This window comes from Cryptomeria japonica, chromosome 11 (assembly GCF_030272615.1).
Source record: "Cryptomeria japonica chromosome 11, Sugi_1.0, whole genome shotgun sequence".
Lineage (NCBI taxonomy): Eukaryota > Viridiplantae > Streptophyta > Pinopsida > Cupressales > Cupressaceae > Cryptomeria > Cryptomeria japonica.
Window position 1 is genome coordinate 298,106,582 of NC_081415.1, and position 22,281 is coordinate 298,128,862.

At 35.6% G+C, this 22,281-nt stretch overlaps 1 pseudogene; it reads right to left on the bottom strand.

The window, feature by feature from the left end:
- Positions 1 to 1,686: 1,686 nt before the first annotated feature.
- LOC131860186 (histidine--tRNA ligase, chloroplastic/mitochondrial-like) overlaps positions 1,687 to 22,281 on the bottom strand; it is a 44,010-nt pseudogene continuing 23,415 nt past the window's right edge.

A 22,281-nucleotide genomic window follows, 5' to 3' on the forward strand; every position in this document is an offset into this window, starting at 1 on the left:
ATGGGCTAGATCTACACATACAACTCAACTATGCTTGAGCATGAGATAGATGAAATATTTCAAAACATAACATAAAAGAAAGATATTCTGATTGGATTTTAAATTGGTTTGAGATCCCCCTTAATTGCAAGATCAGTGCCTTATCCAAGGGCAACAGAGTCATACATCAAACTATAAATGAAAGCTTTGATTGCAAATCCATCTTCATTATTAAATATTCATGCATAAATGCATTACTAAGATCATTCACAAAATCATCAGATCTTGAAACTATATTCCATTTTTATGATTTATTACAGAATTTAAATCCTTCCTTGAAGAATCCCTGCAAACAATCATAACTATCTCCTTGAGATAACAAATTTCATCCTCCTTGAGGATCTGATTTGATAAAATGGAAATACAAATCTAGAGACAATCCTGTGTGAATTTATGTATGCCACAAGAACCTACAACTAAGAACACCTATAGCAAGAATTGAACTCCATTACTGAAGGAAAAGCCTTGCCCTGTACAATCTTGAAGAAAACTCAGAATTGGAAGCCATGAAAACTGGAGCCACTCTCCAAATTTCTAGAACCCTTACAAATGAGAAGAATTGAGAATAAGAAGGAGAGGGAAGAAAATCAAATTTGCAACTGAAATTGCCAAGTGTCTCCTCTCTAACTGAATTTTACTCTTGTGGAAAATGCTCTCAAAAAATATGATCTTTGTCAAAATTGACTACATAATTGGATTCCTCACTCCGAGAGCTTTTCGGAAACATATAATACTTCATATTTTGGCCAAAAATACAGCCCTAGGTGAATTAATCCTTCAAATGTGCACAATCATTTAAATTTTTGAATTATTCATATAGTATGCACTATGTAATTAACATGATTTTAATTTTGATTTTTTTTTTCCCTTTTGGCCTGACACCTTGCCACGTGTCAGGACCTGATTGGTCAATGGGATCCACTGGGCGCCACTTGGGATGACACCTCATCACTGCCATGTCATTTGCTTTGTCACTGCCACTTGGCTGCCACGTGTACGCCACCTCAGCGCCACATGTGTGCCACATCATCGCCACCTAGGCACCATTGGGACAGGACCCGCCTGCTGGACCTCTGACTGTACCTGCCATGTCATCGCCACCTGGACTTTGCCATTTTGCATTTCTCCTTTCGCCATTTCGCGACCTCTAATAGGTGAGCATCTTTCCTTCGCGAAGTCGCGCGAGCCGTCCGATCTCCGGAACCTGCAGGGTCTTTAACTCGCTGAGCTTTTCGCCTTTCGCCATTTTGCAGCCTCTAACCGGTGAGCACCTTCAGCCTACAAATAAACGCACTTTGTCGGATCATCTCGAACCTGCTCACTGATTAAGCCGACCCTTCTCTACAAAATTTGCCTATTTGCCTCGAGAAGCATGCCTGCGTGGGGTCCACCTAGTTGTCGCTCAGTCGCCATCTTGGTTGCATTGGGATCCACACCCATGTATGGGCCCACCTTGGGCACCCAATGACACCGTCCGTCAAAAACCCGGAGGCTTTGACATTATGCAGTAGTGGAGATTTGATTATAAACATTAAAAAAGTCCCTTCCACAGTGAATGTGGGATAAAAGGCTTTGCCTGTAACTGCGATTTTGGAACTTTGCCTATTGCCTTTTAATGGCGCCTTTGCCAAATATTTCTAAAAACTCTCAACATATTCCACCACACCACAGAGGGAGGATGATTGGAGGGCACGTGAGGGAGGAAGCTACTAAAGACTGTTCGTATTTGCTTGATTTTTGCATTTGCTTTAATTTTCTCTTTAGCTTGAAAACCCATTTCAGGTGTTTGTCCTCCAGAATAAGATCCACAACATTCCCTCTCCTTCTTAAAGAGGAAGCCACCCTAGTAGCTGCTTGCCTAAGCTCCTTGTCCAATGGAAAAACTATATCATCAATTTCCTGAGTACGCACTGGGAGCAATTCTTTTTCCTTCAGCAATTCTACTATGATAGCATTACCAAAACCAAAACCACATGTAGGAATATCTTCACCACCAAATGTAGAGAGGAGCCGATCATACCACCCACCTCCACAAACTGCCCTGAGTTTTCCATCTTTGTTAAATCCCTTGAATACAGTTCCAATGTAATAGGCTAGGCCATGAACGACAGATGCATCAAATTCAATCCAATTAGCATAGACATGATCATTTGCGAAAGAAAATAGTTGTTTTAGTTTCAGCAATTCCACCGTCTGAACCAAGCAACTCTTCAAGTTCAAACAATGATAATGACAAGGCCTAAAGAATTCCTCCAACAACATCTAAAGGGATTCCAACTTTTGCTAATTCCATTTCAATCTCTTCCATAGGAACTTTACCCATCTTGTCAACAATGACACAAATAGCTGCAAATAAATCTACGGGTATAGAATAACGGTCCAAGAGTGCTTGAAGAATGGGACAATAGAAGAAAGGAGTTCCTCTTCAGCCTCTATACCAGAGATTCCAATTATATCCACATTCTATTGGTAATGTTCTCGACGACGTCCTCTGGTCATTCTTTCATAACGCCAACATTTGTCCTATTGCAAACCAATTGAGTGGGAATGACAAACCTTTCCCTCTTTACAAAACCAGTCGAGCTAAAGACAGTGTAATCTCTAGTCTTAATGCAACACACCACCCACCCTTGTCTTCAAAATTGTAGAGTTGTTCAGTTATCTCCACTGTCTGTAGTTGAAACCAGACCTCAATTTCTGAAAAAGCACTATCTCTTGGCTTTAGGATTTGTTACATGACTCCTATTGGTGCTGTTGTAACAGTCACATTTTCTTTAGTAATCTGTACCTTATTAGAAATAAATTTGTTTTTTTTGGTACATTAAGTACACTAATCAGGTTCAAAGTCTGTTGGAGATTTGCAAATGATTCCCCTACGTTATTCAAACTCCCGCTCTCCTAATTTTTTTTGAATCGAGTCATCCTGGATGGAAGAGATTATAGGTGCATTTCTATCATCTTTGGCAAGTTGCACCAAGCAATTTAATTTCAAATGCATCTGGTGGTTGTTAAATGCAGAACGTGCTTATATTTCATGTCCATAATTGAAGAATTTGGAAACACCACACCATCACTCGGTGCATTTTTTGAAAATGTCTCTTCTCTGTCGCTGAAGGAGGATTTGGTATTAAAGTCACCAATCTGAATTTGCCTGGAGGTCTATAGTCTTTTCAACTCTCATGACATGTTTTATGATTGCAATCCATCATTCATAATATTCTAAAAATCTCTCAGTGAACAAAGTCGCCAATAAAATAATACGGCACAGGCATGAGCCAGGTCGAGCCTCAAAGTGGGTCCGACTAAAAAAATAAATCGTTTTCATACAATTGACCTTTGAAAAGATTTAGGAATCTCAAACATACCTCTGGAAATGATCGGCATCATTTTTGGATCATCAGACTGCATTTTACAACTTTCATGCACTTACGTCACATTTTCGCATTTAATCGTGAAGACGTAATTTTCAAACCTGTCAAAACACCTTTCTGGATCTCGCCATCTGACAGGCGCGTACTCTGATATACAAGCATAAACACTGCCAAGCGGTTTCTCAAGACGAGTCCCGAGCAAAGAGATATTAATTTTCAAAAATGCCCAACTGGCTTTGTCGACACTACGGACCTGACGAAGTCAATGTTCTAGCAACACATGATGCCTTTCTCAAAAATACCAAACGACCTTTGTAGGCCCTCAAATTTGAAAAATAGGTACCTTAAAGTACATATTAAAACTTAGAAATCTCGGTTCAATCACAAGACTGACAGGATGCAAATGGTGCGCTCATGAAAATGGCTACATTAACTGATATAACACTGAAAGTATGGATAACTGAAAACGATGGCTAAATGAACCCTTTTGAAAACTGATCAAACGGATTGACAAAGGCTTGAAATTTGAAAAGTAGCTCATCATTTATACCAACATTATCCTGGAACAAACATTATGTCATAACACTTACTGAGGCAACTTTTACACTTATGCGAAATAGGGCTCCGACTAGCTGTCGAAACAGGGACTAGTCAAATCACACAAACTGCAAACGGATTTGGCTTCAAAAACTGAGCAAATGGATTCGTCAAGACTTGAAATTTTGTAGGATGACTCACATTTATGCATAAAATTTAATCCATTTTTAATTTCTTCATGATTATCAACAGGGAAAAAGATACAAACACTCAAAGTAGGCTACTCAATAAAATCTGCATTTGTGCCTAAAATGCACTTTCAGCTCACCCCTCGAAATGGGTACCTGGAAAACTGATCCAAACTAAATTCTGAAAGTTGCACATCACTGCATAGGCCAAATGAAAGGTGTGGGACATGAATCCTGAGCCTTACCCTCTGAAAATCAACCGGCTCCACTTCACCCTCGCTAACTAGGCCATTCAAACTGACTCATTTTTATCATTTGAAAATGCAGGGCAAAATTTTGAAATGGGCCTCTAAACTTGACTCAATTTTAATGAGTCCCAACACAAGACATGTTCAAAACAATGCTTCTAATTTTGATCTCTGAAAGGTAAATTATTAAACTCACTCAAGTTATACAAATTTAATTTGACAATTTTTCTTTTGCACAGTATTCTTCTATATACTATGATTCAATTACACTACTCTATTTTACAAATTTCAGGTGTTTTCTAAAACTATGAAACATGTTCAAAACAATGGTTATGCTTTTCATCTATATATGGTTAATTATTAAACTCATTCAGCTTATACAAATTCAAATTCACAAATCCTATTTTGCCCACTATTCTTCTATAGAGTATGATATCAACTATGGAACTATGTACCCTATTACAGGGATTGTAATAAAATTCGAGCTAAACCTATAAATGAAGAAGTTATGCAAATATTTTTTGCAAATCCTCTTTCAACGTTTAAAGTGCATTTTCTATACAGGTTCCAACTAATTTTCAAATGTAGACCAGATGTTCAATTCCACAGTGTTTCTAATTAAATTCTCCACTTTGTAAATATTTTTTCAAAACAAGATTAGTAAATAATGAGATTTTGAGCTTTGTATATGATACAAAATCTAATATTTCAGTATTTTGTTCCTTCACTCCAATTACTTGATTTCAATCTACCTATTTCATAAAGCAACTATTCTCCTAATTACCATTTCAGATTTTTTCCAATATTTTCCTATTCGGCGTATACATTGCACACCAAGGTGCAATTGCTAGTTTTAGTTTTACATTGTTGTTATCCACTATCCCATCATTCACAACATTTCAATTTCTATTCTAAAATTTAGGCTTATCATTGTTATTATTGCTAATACTGTTGTTAGGAGGATTAACTCCTTCTTTGTATAGCTTCAACTCACCCTTCTTTACCATAGCTTCTTCCATTTTGATAGCATTATCAATCATCTTTTCCAAATTTTGATGGAATTTCATTTTTAGATGATAGCTCATTTGTCCATTTAGGTTGTCGATGAATATGTCTATTTTCTTGTATTCCAACACTGTTCAAGGATATCGTGAATCTAACCGTCTCCATCTCTGCAGAAACGTCATGAAAGGTTCTCCACTCTTTTGTTTAGTATTACATGAGTCGAGCATTTTTACCTCAAGTTGAATGTTGTAAGAGTATTGTCAAATAAAATTATCCACCAATTCTGCGAATGATCTAATTCCAGGTGGAAATTTCGAGAACCATTCCATAGCTAGTCCACTTAAGCTCTTTGGAAATAATCTCATGAGGTAGGTATCCTCATGTGCAAACTCCATACTCATCGTGAAAGATAACAAAAAAGCTTCTGCTAAACTGACTCATATGACAATTCTCACTGAACCAAACGATAAACTAGATTTCCCATACGACAAACTAGAAAGCTCGTACGATTGAGGACAGAACAAAGAAAAAATTATTTGGACAGATTTTTGATCAATGAAGTTTGACGTTTTGCTTCAGTTTTCTAGTTTTTAGATGGCTGATTTTACGTTTCAGGGATGAAAATACAACAAACACATGATATGATAAATGACCTCAAGCACAACACACTAAATCCTAAGGAAGTTGGCTGAGAGAGAAAACCTTTGATTGCAAACTTAGGTACACACCCAATAGCTAATCAGAATACGATCGTTGAGTCTCACACAATGGATTCTCAACGCCCTATTATCCAAATCCAAATGCTAATCGGGGCACGATATGGCAAGTGTCTTGGGAGATTTACTTCTCTCTTGCACAAAAATTATCCCCCTTTTGGAGGTGAATTGGGTAGCTTCTATCTTAGGGTTTGTAGTAAGAGTTTCTGTTTGAAATTACCCCTTGCACTCGCGCAAGCACGATTGAGGCCTATATCCCAACAAGGTACCGAAACAAGAAGTAGCCATGCAAGCGTGATTGAGACTGCGAGGCCCTACTAAATGTATGATATGAGAGATCTCAAAAGAGAAAACTCAAATAATCCTATCCTCTGAGACTTTAATCCCAAGAGGCCTATTTTTTAGAGTGAGTCGGAAAGCTTAGGTCTAGTTGTACTCACTTGGGTCATTTTCACAGGGTGATTACTTTTTCCCACTATGACAGGCCCGCTAAAGGTAATCAAATCTCAAACATAGAAGCGCTTCAAGGGTTGAGATTTCTGATTTTCCAAATGGACAAGAGCATACTCTCCTACCTTTTAGACAACTTCTCAGACATAGAAAACAAGATGGTCATTTACCATTAGCAAAATAAGTGTGCCTAGAAAACTTAAAGAAGACACAAAATTTGGTTGAGTTCTCCTTTAGGCAACCTACAAAACAGATACGTTAGTATTCATGTTGTTTTGATGAAATGAAGCTTTGACAAGCGTAATCTTCAACATTCGTCATGCAAAAATTAGTTAGGCTTCTAGAAAACTCACAAACAGACCAAGGTTAGCATTAGTAATAGCCAAATTGAAGCATAAAAACCCTAAAATGCAATCTGTTTTGAAAACACATAAGTAGAAATTCATACAAGTATTCTCACCTACTCGTACGAGTATTCTCACATACTCATACGAGTGCACAAAGAAACTCGTACGGTACTGCAAAGGTACTCGTACAAGATTCTGAAACAGACCCAGCCAGAAACCTGTGAGATTGAAAATTTGATGATGCTAAGAGGTCAAAAATGAGATTTACCATTATGTGTTGCTGATGATTCACCCTTCTCATAGTTCGGAAGCAGAGTTTCAAAAATTTTATGAGATTTGTTTGTCGTATGTCCATCCACAGTTATTACTCCATTATCAATCAAATCTTGGATGATATATTTCAATCGCTGACAATTATCTGTGTGATGTCCCTTGTTTCGATGGAAATCGCAATAATGGTTATTGTTCCACCAAGAGGGTTTCACTTGAGGTTTGTAGTTCCTTCTTTCTGGCAAAGTAATCAATTTGTTTGCGAGAAGTGTCTTTAGTGCTAACCCAAGTGGTTTTCCAATGTTTGTAAATTTCCAAGTCAAAAGAAATTGTTGAAAGTTGATTTTTGGTGATTGTTGTTTTGTTGAGCGGCTGTTGAGTGAGTGGATAAATTGAAAAATAGTTGTTTTGGTTTTACATTGTTGTTATCCACTATCCCATCATTGACGACATTTCAATTTCTATTCCAAAATTTAGACATATCATTGTTATTGTTGCTAATATTGTTGTTAGGAGGATTAAATCCTTCTTTATATAGCTTCAACTCACCCTTCTTTACCATAGCTTCTTCCATTCTGATACCATTATCAATCATCTTTTCAAAATTTTGATGGCATTGCATTTTTAGATGATAGCTCATTTCTCCATTTGGGTTGTCAATTAATATGTCTATTTTCTCGTATTCTGGCACCATTCGAGAATATCGTGAAGCTAACCATCTCCATCTCTGTAGAAATGTCATGAAAGGTTATCCACTCTTTTGATTAGTATTACATAACTCGATCATTGTTACCTCATGTTGAATGTTGTAAGAGTATTGTGAAACAAACTTATCCACCAATTCTACGAATGATCTAATTCCAGGTGGAAGTTTGGAGAACCATTCCATAGCTAGTCCAATTAAGCTCTTTGGAAATAATCTCATCAAGTAGGTATCCTCGTGTGCAAACTCCATACTCATCATGCAAAATTCTCATATATGATCCTGGGGATCAGTGCTTCCCTATATTTATCGTATCAAGGAATTTCACAACCTGTAGGAAATGGTATCATGTTTAGATTTATGTCGAATGGGTAAGGACTGATTTCTTGAAGTGAGTATCTTCTAACAGTTCCTCTCTGCATATCTTGAATTTGTGTTTGCAGTGTTTGTATTTGTTGTGTAAGAGCTGTGGTAGGATTATCAACATGATTTGTCCTTGTATAACCATGAGTGTACATTCTAGTATGATCTTGATCTCTTCTTGTATCATCTAGACTCTTTCTTGTGTCCTCATTAGATTTGACATGGTTGAGAATTTCTACGTCATCCTTTTTGGGAATTGAAGTTTCCTCATTAGTTCTTGTGTTATCAGGAATTGATGTGTCATCATTTTTTAGACCAAAAATATCCTTGTGTCGTTTGTTATCAAAGAAAAGGTTACTTCTCTTTTGTCCTAATTTTCTCACATCAAAATCTTGGGGGAGTGTAGCACCAAATTTTGCTAACATTAGGAAGTATTTTTTTTTTCTCCCTCCAATATTTTCGCCATAAATTTATCGAATTTTGGATCTTGCTTGATTTCTCTGAGATGTTGGTATGTTATTTCCCCTTCTTATTGTATTTCATTTTCATGTTCCATGTTCTTATAATCTTCAGTTATTTCAAATGTTTCAGTTTCCATTTCTACGATCTTTCATCTCTGTGCTCTAGTTAAAATGGGCATCCACGTGTGTTGAATATTGTGCAAGGATTTGATTGTTTAAAAGTTGTTTTGATAAGTGATCAATTGTCAATGTAGATATGATAGAGGGATATGACACGAAAAGATAACTCAAGTTTTTAAAATTTTGCAAGTTTTTCGATCTTCGGTTTTGTAGTGCAATGATGATGATTTTGATAAAACCAAGTCCAATAGGAACGATATATCCTATGATGTGGGACAAGGTTATCTTGACCAAACGTTGCAGTTTCGTGATAGAGGATGATAGATCTTGATGAGAAACTATGTTTTGAGTGATCAATTTATCAAAGAGGGTGATAATGCACTTTGAGATGTTTAGATCTTGAACTTGTTGAAGGTGAATACTTGAAAATCTTGAGGTGTCTATTTCTAGAATCCGATTTGACAGAAGATAACTTGACCAAGCGAACCAAGAAGACAATCTAAGCATAGAATGGTAGATATAAGGTGTTTATGCTCACTGTAAATTGACCAATCAAACATGACAGGTCTAAAAAAGACATGCAAGAAGACAGCTCTGGACTGACAGAGACATAAATTCGTACGACAGTTTAGACAACCCCAAACGACAATTTAGACAGGTTCATACGATAAACTAGAAATATCACACGACAAAGGCATAAACTCATACGACACTTACCAGAGAACCAGATGACAAAAGATAACAAAAAAGCTTCTGCTAAACTAACTCGTATGACAATTCTCACCGAACCAAACGATAAACTAGATTTTCATACGACAAACTAGAAAGCTCGTACGACTGAGGACAGAACAAAGACAAAAAGTTTATTTGGGCAGATTTTTAATCAATGAAGTGTGATGTTTTGCTTCTGTTTTCTAGTTTTAGATGGCTGATTTTCTGTTTCAGGGATGAAAACACAGCAAACATGTGATATGATAAATGACCTCAAGCACAACACGCTAAATCCTAAGGAAGTTGGCTGAGAGAGAAAACCTTGCTTGCAAACTTAGGTACACACCCAATAGCTAATTAGAATACGGTCGTTGAGTCTCACACAATGGATTCTCAACATCGTATTATCCAACTCCAAACACTAATGGGGGAACAATATGGCAAGTGTCTTGGGAGAGTTACTATCTCTCTTATACAAATATTATCCCCCTTTTGGAGGTGAATCAAGTAGCTTCTATCTTAGGGTTCATAGTAAGGGTTTCTGTTTGAATTTACCCCTTGCAGTTGTGCAAGCACGATTGAGGCCTATAGCCCAACAAGGTACTAAAACAAGAAGTAGTCACGCAAACGTGATTGAGACCGCGAGGCCCTACTAAATGTATGATATGAGAGATCTCAAAAGAGAAAACTCAAATAATCCCATCCTCTGAGACTTTAATCTCGAGAGGCCTATTTTTTAGAGTGAGTCTAAAAGCTTAGGTCTAGTTGTACTCACTTGGGTCGTTCTCACAGGGTGATTACTTTTTCCCACTGTGACATGCCCGCTAAAGGTAATTAAATCTCAAACATAGAAGCACTTTGAGGGTCGGGATTTTTGATTGTCCAAATGGACAAGAGCATACTCTCCTACCTTTTAGACAACTTCTCAGACATAGAAAACAAGATGTTCATTTACCATTAGCAAAATAAGTGTGCCTAGAAAACTTAAAGAAGACACAAAGTTTGGTTGAGTTCTCCTTTAGGCAACCCATAAAACAAATACGTTAGTAGTCATGTTGTTTTGATGAAATGAAGCTTTGACAAGCATAATCTTTGACAATCATCCTACAAAAACCAGTTAGGCTACTAGAAAAATCACAAACAAGCCAGGGTTAGCATTAGTAATAGCTAAATTGAAGCATAGAAGCCCTGAAATGCAATCTATTTTGAAAACATAGAAGCATAAATTTGTACGAGTATTATCACCTACTCATACAAGTATTCTCACATACCCATACAAGTGCACAAAGAAACTCATATGGTACTACAAAGGTACTCATACGAGATTCTGAAACAAATCCGGCCAGAAACCTGTGAGATTGAAAATTTGATAATGCAAAGAGGCCAAAAATGAGATTTTCAGCCCCACGATGGGTGCCAAAATGTCGTGTGTGTGAAGTAGGGTACCTACAGCTGCAACAAAAACACTCAATAGATCTTTACAAGCATGGTTAGCAAATTAAAAGAAAATGAAAGATAAACCATGACAAAGCAACCTATCGCCTCCTAAGAGATACGAGTGTGGATTTTCTCTCAGATCTGGATAAGCAATCTCAGTGACTTGACTACACTAGATGGAGGATTTAAAATGATAAGATATGCAAGCTAGATGAGATTGATTATGCTAAATTGATCCAAGAGTCTAATTAAGCTAATAATATGCATGATTAAGCTATGATGATGATGCAATTAAGATAGAAAAGAGATTTACTAAACTACATGATTCAACAATTATGCTAAAAATGATCAAATTAAACTAGATAATTGCCTATAATAACAATGCTCAAATGATATGCTAGAATGGATATGCCTATAGTAACAATGCCTAAATTGATATGAGATGGGATCCTTTGTGCTCCAAAATAGGGGATATTTATATTATTTCCAAGGCCAAGGGTGAGGTGGCAGAAATCAACAGTCAAGATTGAGCCTGAAGATATCAAGGGTGAAATTGGAGGAGGTTGGAGAAGAGGTTGGTGGGAGGGACACTTGTCATCTCTGTGGTGACAAGTGTTAAGGAGGCTTTCTCATAAGAGGGAAAGTGTCCAAGAGAGGAGACAAGTGGCCAAAGTGCCATGTGTCTCAAGGAGAGGATATCCACACCATGGGAGGTTAGGATAAGGAGGTTAGGATGTGCAAGATAGGATAGGGTTAGTTAAACCCAAGGTTAAGTGGAATGGGTTAGGTTAGGGGATGGTTAGGTTAGGTGGTTAGAAGTTAGGAGGCATGTGGGTAATTTGAATTTTTAAATTCAAATAATAGGAAAAGGCTAATTAACTTTCAACAACTCATAAATTGATTTGTTTTAATTAATTAGGAGTTTAGAAGAAATGAACTAAATGGGGTGAGGATTAATCAATTTGGATTAATTAATCAAAGGGGACTATTGAAATGAACCTATTAAATAAATCCTTAGATTTATTAATAAGTAGATGAAAGGGATTTAATCAAATTGCTAATGAATTCAATTAAATTAGGAAAGGGGATTAATTAAATAATTGCTTATTTAATTAATTATCTTTAGACCATTTTTAGGTGTATACAAGTTGCATAGAATTTTTAGATTTAGAGGCATTAATTCATATTTTATGTGCTTTGATTATCATTTATTTAGCTCATGTTGCTTAAATAGGTGGTTAATCAATCATTTCATTGCTATTTTGCATTATTTAATCACTTATTCAGTTGTTATAATTACATATCAATTATTATTTACTTACATTATCATTCACAATTGTTTAAAAGGCATTGAAAGGATAAACCAAATTCATTATATTTTCCTCTAGATCATTCCTTATTTATTGGAGCTTGTGCTTGTTTATGAGTTTCACTACCCATTGTTCCAAATCCAATATCCCTATGAGAAGAAGTTAAAAACTCATAACTTCCCATGGTTTAAACACTAAAGGTGTCGAGCTTGAGTTGGTTAACTTATTCCCTGAGAGATTGGATGAATCTCCTTCCCTTAATCCAACACCTTTCTTTCCTAACATTTTTGAGAATCATTCCCTTCACGCTTTTCATGATGAGGATGACTCTTCAAATCAAGTGTCTAAATAAAAATTGGAGAATATTGACAAGCAATTGGAAGATATTCAACAATTTGTATGTCAAGAGCACTTGGGTGGAGAGACAATCTACTTCATTCAAGGTTTGCAGAGGTTGATTCAAAGTGATGAACATGGTGCGGATGTTTTACGTGGTATAGATCACATAGTGGATGAAAGCACTATGAAGTTGGCTAGTTGTACCAAATTTCCTAGACATTCCATTCCTTCAACCCAAGTTGAGATTTCCATGCCTATACCTACATCTATAGCCAATGTGCCTACATACACATATTTCATCATGGCTACCACTACACAAAATGGTAATGTTTCCCATGTTAGTACTGGGGGGAATCCTATCAATCACTTCTTTACATTCCACCTTCAACCAATCTCTCCTTTATTTCTCAACCATCTCCTCCACCTACCTACCACAATGTTCCACCTACCTATCATACTACACCATCAATTCCTATAACACGGTCCAGTATTTCTCAAACTAACTCATCCATCAAAGCCATCATAAACTACTTATTGTAAAATATTTCATCCTTACAACAACAATTGGCCACCATAACCCAATCAAAATCCAATATCCCTACATATTCTTCAAGTATCCCACTTTCCATTCACATCCTTTGTACCCATCTTCCACAACACATTGAAGTTCCTCATATGTAATAATATAATGGACAAGGTGACCCCCATACCCATGTGAAAATGTCTTCCACTTTGTGAGTGAATTTTACTATGACTAAAACCTTCTTGGAAACCTCTTCCCTCATTCTTTAAAAGACAAAGCATTAGAATGGTTTTTCTCCTTGCCTAGTTATTCAATTGCTAATTTTCAACAATTGGTGGATGCATTCATTCAACATTTTCAAAATAATATTGGATCACAAGTTACTTTGATTGATTTAGTGTATTGCAAATGAGGTGTTAAGGAAAAAGTAACTAATTTTATTGGTAGATATAAACATTTGTTTACACAAATTGCTTATCTTGTTAATGAGGGATATATTCAAAGGATTTTCATTAATAATTTGCAAAAATAAATTAGAGATAAGCCTTTGATTTTTGAATTCACATATTTCACACAATCATGAACATTACTTCATAATTATCAACTTCATGTGAGTCAATATGAACCCTCTTCATCATTCATTCCAGATGATAGGAATGAAGATGCTCACCAAATATTTCAAAAAATTAAAAAACAAAACAAGAACTTTATTAAGACCAATAGAAATAATTCTTCCAACCATATTGATACCCAAGTTGTAGCCACAACAACCCCTATTGTAGCTCTGTTTTCCTCCAAATTAAAGTATCATAACTTAACTCCCCTTTCTGATTCCTTACATAGTACCATTCTTTAATTGATTAATAATAATATGATGAATATTCCTTGTGTTTGTCCTAGAGATACTTCCAAGCCTTTTCCACCTTCTTTTAACTCAAAAGTCTTTTGTCAATAATATCAACAACCCGATCATGACACAAAGAAATATATGCATCTAAAACATGAAATCCAAGACCTAATTTATTCTAATGCTATAGTGGTGGATGGTGTGAATGATGAAGGAAATAAATTTGTGACACCTCCTAAACAAAACTTGCAAATCTTCACCAATCCTTTCTCTTTCCATTCTACCAATATTGTTAAATGATACAAACTTTTTAGCTATTGATGATATATATAATAAAGCCAACAATATTATAAACATGATCTACCAAGAAAAACCTAAGCCTAAGTGTGAACCTAGTATTACCTTTACCTCTGAAATTGATATCATAAAAGCACTCGATGGTCCATTATACATTACTGCAAAATTTAAAGGTAAATTCTCAAGAGGAGAGCTTATTGATCCAATATGTATGATGAATGTTATTATGGAAGAATATTTCAACACACAATAATTTGATCAAGATACATATAATAAATCAGATGTTGTGATTAAGGTGTGTGATGGTTTTACTTGTCCAACCAGAGGTTCCATCACTCTTCTTGTAGAAGTTGATGCTAAGTTCTTAGATGTCACCTTTGCCATTATCCCTACCTTGGACCATTATTTTGTAAAGTTGGGTCATCCTTGGCTCATTTTAATGAAATCAATCCCTTCTATTATTCATAAAAGTGTTTGAAGTTCCCTCACAATGGGCAAGTTATAACTATTATCACTTAAACCTGCACCATTTGCTAAGCTATCAACTCAGCAGGCTTGTGACACATGGGAACACTCCTAGGCCTGTGGGTTGCCTAAAACTTGGAATGAGACTCTAGAGAAAGTTGGTTCTTATGGGGCCTCACCTAAATCTAACTATTCAAATATCCTTACTGGGAAAAGAGGAAGAAGGATTGCATGAATTAAACCTAAAATCCAACGGGTAATGCACCAAAATATTTTATCCAAATCTGTAAAGTTAGTTTTTAAATGACACAATTTCAATCAAAAGATAAACTAACTTGCACAACCCCAAACTATATACCTTGCATAGACACTTAACAAGAAATATTTCACTGCACCTAATTCAAGAAGGAAGAAAGAAACTTTACAACTTGAACAACTACAACACAACACAACTCACAAAAATTTGTAACAAAGTATATGCTCTCTGCAAAAGATGCTAGGTAATTAAATAGAACTACAAGGAAGAAAGAACCTCACAAATACCAATATCGAAGCACTTAAATGCATACAATATAACTGAAAATGAAACAAGGCAACAGTTATATATTAATCTCAAAAGGTAGTTTGATATAGAAATATTAAAAAATGAGTTACAAATCTCTCTCTGCAGCAAAGACCTCTGAAAATGAATTACAATAATGCTAGTGAGTGAAAAGAAATAACTTCAAAAATGAATTTTGGACAATACTTATGCTTTTCAAAAGTAGTTACAAGAAAATAGGAGCTCAAACCTCCTTGGTCAAATGCAACTAAAAAGCCTAAAATCTAGCAACTAGATTTCCTCCAAATGAGCTCCAAAAGGGTGAAAAAGTCAAATTTGACCATGTCAAACATGATGACTCCTAAAAAAGCACTTAACACTCCCAAAATGTCTCTAAAAAAGTTCCTAGATACCCTCCACATGTTTTGCCACCTTTCTAACCTCCCTATATCTTTGGCACATGAGCCCTATATACTTGGCACTTGTCATAAATTTTATTCTTATCTCCCTTTTTGACATGTCACTTGTCATTATTTTATGAGTTACATCATTTACTCCATAAATAACATTCATTAAGTGATTTATAATTCAATACTTAATGAATATTTATTATATTGATAACATTTACTAAGTGATTCATTATAAATCACTTAATGAATATGATTTTACAAAAAAATGTGATGCAAGGTAAAACAAATACCCACGGGGGTATAAGGGAGGAAACGTTTTCAAAAAAGAAAAGGCACAAAATGCCTAAGTGTTTAGAGCATATTAGGGTAAAGCAAACCCTGAATCCTTCATCATTTTTCTTGACACTCGATGCTACTTTCTGCTCTGTCAAATACCACCATGAGGATTTTTTCCTTCCAGAAGGCTTGGAATGATATTTATGGATGCGATTTGCAAACCTTGGCTCATCAAGGTAACTATTTTTCATGGTCATAATCATAAACACATCAAGAATAAAGCATATGCTTGGTTTTTCTATGAGTTTATATGTTGAATGTCTGCTTCCAGAACTTCGAGGGATTATTTGGACTACATTTTTGTATTTTTTTTGTGACCTCGTATGTGATAACCCTTCAATTTTAATAGTGATAAGAATTTCCCTTTCATGTGCTAACTGTGATGTAGTTATTCATTATTATGACTAAGATAAACTCTGTCAAAAGGCTTCATGCATTGATTGTTCTTATCAACTTGTAGCTTTATGTTTGTTATGGCTATGTGAGGGTCTCCCCTTGGCATTGGCTAGGGTCTTGCTCTAAATTGTTTTGAATCCACTGATTTGTATCAGTTATTGATCTATGTTACCACTTACCCCTACTTAGAACCAGCCCTTATTACTCATTTGTAGCAGATTTTGACATGTTGGAAGGTTGCATTATGGCATTCTTCAGTTCATGACTTTTGGTTGGGTTGACCTTTACTAGGCCTTAGCATCATACGAAGCTATTCACTATATTTGTGCCTCTTGAATTTGATAGTGATCTTCTCTTTAAAAGTACTAATGATTTATTCTTCCACTATATCATGTGATCATGACCTGAGAACCACTGCCTTTATGTGATATGACTACTTTTAGATCATTTATATCACCAATCAATACCTTCAACTAACTTATATTATGCTCCTTATTATTGATATTATAATAGAAACCAAGAGCTTTGTGATTGAAAGGATAATAACCTCTATGAGATTATCCTCTAATTTTGTATTCTTGAAGATAGGTATTTAGAATTTACTTTGGGGCCTTTAATCACTAAATGAATCAAGGCCAAACCTATCTCTGCCCCTCCATGATTGTGATTATCATTGTCATATTGTTGTTTGTCCTTTTGATGTTGAAGATGTTGCTATGATCTGGCTGCTACAGTCACCCTGTTCTCTATCAAAACAAAATCTTGGACCTTCAATGTTAGGAAATATTTTACTCGTGATGCTACAGTCTATCAATCTTTGAATTCCTTTGATGGAGTTGGCAATAAATAGTGACTATCTTTTGAAACATAGTCTGCTCTCACTGTGAACACTGTATATTCCTTTTCATATTCTAATGATGTCTTTTGACTATCTTTAAATGGTTGCATTTCTACAATGATAATGTGGATCATGATTGTGTTTTGATGTTCATTGTCTATGTTACAATGTCAAAGGTTGCTTTTGCTAGTAAAAAAAAAAAGGGTTACCGTATTTCTTGCTTTGGCAGCATATTTTGCATTTTTGTTGCAAATTTTAAGCTCTTTATATGCTGCTATGTATATCTTTTTAGGTACTAGTAGGGTTGTCCCTGTATGCTTTTGATCGCTACAAATGATTAGTGACTATCTTTTTGCTTACCACTGTCTTCATTCCTTGGGTCTTGAGTGTTTGAGATCTCATTTATTACCTCTCCTATGTGAGAGTAGTTCCTTTATTTGACTAAGATGGTTCTCTTGAATATTGTCATAACTGGGTATTGATGTATTTGGGTCTTTAAGGATTGTATTTGCCCTAGAGCTTCTTTATAATAATAGTATTTTGGTCTTTGTGACTATGATCTTATATCACCATCCAATATGATTGTATCTCTTTTGCTATCATGCCCTTTGACTATCTTTAGAGATTGTCATGACTTGCCCTTTGACAAAGAACATAAAATGACTATGATAATGAGCACTGAAAACCTTAATCACTTATTTGTTTTGACTACTCATGCTAATATAGGCTATTAACCTCATTCATTTTATGCATGAGCTTTATTTTGTTTGATCATCACTATGATTAACAACCTCTCAAGCCATAACCCTTGTCCATGATTGTTGCCTGTTTTTGTGCCACTGTTACAAGACTGCTCACTGAAGATCTTTTCTTGACAATAATCTTTATATATTAGACTTCATTCTAATAATTGTTCTTGAGCTTTTGTGATTACATTGACTGTGACCAAGGCTTGTAATTCTTTTGTAAAAATGATATTTTTGTCTTCTTTTATGCTCTAAGAGATTATTACATTATGAGATGACTGCTCTTTATTTTCTACATCCTTGAAGATAGTTACTTGTCATTTACTTTTCACTCTCTATCTCATAAGCTCAATGAGTGCTCTTTAATTTCTTTAGGGATAATGCTTTCATATTTGAAACTTCATTAAGGCTTTGATCTACCATTAGAGAGTATCATCATATGATTTTTCTTTATGTTAGTATAGTTCCATTAGGTACAAACCTGTTATCTATAACAGTGACCTCATGACTCACTATTGTGGATGATGAGTTCTTGCCAAATGAAGCTACAGTGACATAAAAGCATGTTGGGTTGAACCCTTGTGGGAGCCTTATTTTACTCCACATGTTGTAATCCAATAAATCAAAATAGCAACATGATTTCACCTATACCTACACAATGAGCAAACATGTTAGATAAAATAATGAAGTTCAGATTGTTTCCTGCTTTCCTCTTTGATTCATGTAATGATTACATAGCTGATATGGTGTATAATGAAAGTATATTGTGCATATGTTGATGATGTGCAAGCTTAGATTTTGAATCCGGAGCCTCTAACACAATCTCTTTCATCTCCTTGCAGGTATTCTTGAATGGCTAAACAAACTGGTGCTGAAGATGCAACACCCAACTGTGAGATTCGTCATTCCATGCAATGACGGATCCCTTCTCTCTTCTCATGATTTATTGTCATATGTATTGTTTCCTTTTAATGCATTTCTTCAATTATTTCCTACAGCTTGTGTGGGACATTGTACCTTTGATATTCATGAATAAAGAAAGTCATTTTCTATGCCAAGTCTGTATATTTTTCATTCTTGTAGACACTTGCATTGAATATATTGCTCCAGCTGATAGCATATCTTGCTTGTAGCATAATCAGATATGTACCTCTAATTTTTTAATGTAAATGTTTCTCCATCTCTACCTGATTGAGCCAAAAGCAAAATAAGGTAACATTTTTCGTGATTTCTGCTAAATGCTTGCTTACTAAGCATCATAGACCAGTTGCTTGAACTTGTCCAATGGGCACAAAGTCATTTTGATTTGTCAAAACCTTTGAAAAACATCTCTTTTGCACTGTTGTAACTCACTAACACTGTTGTAACTTGCTTACACTACTAATCCATTGAGTACAGGTGTATGGTTTGTGACAGTGAACTAACCACCTCACTGTCATGAATGATATATGTATAATTGATGAATTAGCAAGGTAACAACAAAACACCTTTTTATTCACTGCAAACTGCTAGGATTTATTACAATTATATGAAGGAGATATTTATTATGTGTGACATTGAATAAATAGATTCACTATTTCATATGATGAATACCTTCCTCCTACAATTATGATGCATTATAGTAGTAACATGCTCATTACACCTACCAAATTATGCACAAAGCACTTAGGGAAAGTGAAAATTACATCTAATCTATGTGAAGCAACACTTATTGGAATGGAAACCTATCCTAACCTAATCTATCAAAAAAAAAAATAGTTAAACAAAACCATTGATAGGTACCTTGAAATATCTTCTTTTTCTTCCCAATTTGCAATGTTTTACATGTCTTTGGGCAACTACAAAGAGATGACTTGCATGAATATAACCACAACAAATAGTTGCAATACTTCTTGGAGACCATACACAACCTCACTTACCCACTCATATTGGTTACCCATACTACTATTTTGGAGTGTATTAGTGAGTTGACTATGCTCTTCTACTACTGCAACCTCATGCTTGGGTGCAAACATAGCTTGTGATGGATTGTTGGCTTCCAACCAAGCTAGGTACCTGATTGGATAACCCCTTGTACGGACAAAGTTTGACACTCCAATACTTGACTCATGCTTAAAGACTGATATCTCATCTCAATGTTGATTAGTATGACTTGATTCAAGAGGATGAAGTTGAGACAAGACTGCTTTTTCTTCCTTGTGATGATGTTCACATTTTTTTGATTTATAAAATGATGGCTTTCCATCAAGCTTCAAGAAAAAATATTCTATGATGATTCAGATCATTTCTTCTTCTACCAGATCATTTGAAAGGATATCAAGGTTCATACCTTGGAAAATAGGCTCCTTTTTTTCAACTTGTTTGATTTGCTCATAATTTTTTAAATTATGAGATGTTGGTTTGACATCTAAACTTAAACAAAATTCCTCCAGCTCATCCCAAAACATATTTTCTTTAATATCTTCTTGTTGATTCAAACTTGTTGTTTGCATGACAATAGTTATATTTTCCTCATCTTGTTCATGATACCCTTCTTTATTAGGTGTTTGTTCAATCGCCAAGTTTGAGCAAAAAGAGGCTACCCCATGAGCCAAAGCTTTCCCTTCATGCCAACTCTCACAAACTAGCGATTGACCATAATATTGGACCTCTGCCAGTTGTCCCAAATCTTGTGTTATCTCAACTATATCATCTTCATTCTCTTCAACAAATAAGGGCAACCCATCAAACCAAACTATTGAAACTTCATTTTTATCTTCATAACCCAACCTTTTATCATGGTCCAACTACTCCAAAACTTGTGTTGATGCTAATATCTTCATTATTTCTTCATCCTTGTCATCAAAACAGGGCAGTCCATCAAACACAAAAGTAAAATCTTGATGCTCATGACCTCCTCCTTGCTTAATATCTTGTTGTCTGAACCCATTTTTCTCACCATTTTCTAGTTGCAGGTCTGATTTTTTAGTTTGGACCTCATGGACAAGTGTATTATCAGTAAAAGACTCTTTTTATCCCTCACAAAATCTCTCTTTTTGCTCACTAGACCAGTTCTCTTAGTAAACCACAGGTGCACCCAGATAAAGATGAATTGTAAGAGGACAAGTGGGCTGACTTGCTAGGTGATTTTGTGGAATTTGTTGGGCATTTTGAATGGAAGTGGACTCTTCAAAAGGTTGCTCTTGCTTGAAGCTTGGAAACCTAGACCTTTGAGTAACCATAGGCTGATTTGGAACTTCCTCTTTTGTAAGTTGACCTGGAATGTCAGAAGTTAATTGGGATTCAAGCCTTTGTGCTTGGGCCAGCAACAACTTCATTTGCTCCTCTTTCGCAACCACCTCCCTTGCAAGATCTTACTCGTGTTGCCTCCTTTGCATCTCTAATTCCTTCTCATGGTGATGGACTTGATAAAGCAATTCTACCTGATGCAAGCCAAACACTTGTTGTCTCTTTATGTCATCTAGTTGCTCCTTCAAATTTTTCCATATGTTCTTGATGTCATCAATCCCCAAATTATCAGAACTTTGGGATCGACCAAAAGGTGAAAATTTTGGCTTGGCATTAAAACCACTCATTGAGACTGATTTTGGGCGTATATTGGCTGCTAATATATTGGTGCAGGGGTGGGTGGGTGGTAAGCATGTTGAAAGTGTTGGTTATTTGTTGTTGCAAAGGAATCTGGGCTAAAACTAGCTGCATGCTCAATATGATATCGATGGAAAGAAAGTGTATGAGAAACATTTTTATGAAATGGAGGATGATAAGGCATGCTTCCATGAAACAAAGACATTATAAATCATTCATAGGAGATGAAAACTCATTGAAACTTCTTCTATAGCAAGAATTTTATTCAAAATAGGTACATACCAGCACTTGTTTACTTGAAACCAATAGATATTCTTCCAGAGTCACTAGGTGTCTAAAATAACGCCTCCAAAGGCTGAACTTGTTGACATACACATCAAATATCAGCAATAAGAAGGAAATTTTTGAACTAAGATAGTTCAAACAGTCCCACCAAGCATGCAAAAAACTGTTATCACTTAAACCTGCACCCTTTGCTAAGCTATCAACTCAACAGGTTTGTGACACATGGGAACACTACTAGGCCTGTGGGTTGAGTAAAACATGGAGTGAGCTTCCAGAGAAAGTTGGTTTTTATGGGGCTTTACCTAAATCTAACTATTCTAATATCCTTACTAGGAAAAGAGGAAGATGGATTGCATGAATTAAACCTAAAATCTAACGAGTGATGCACTAAAATATT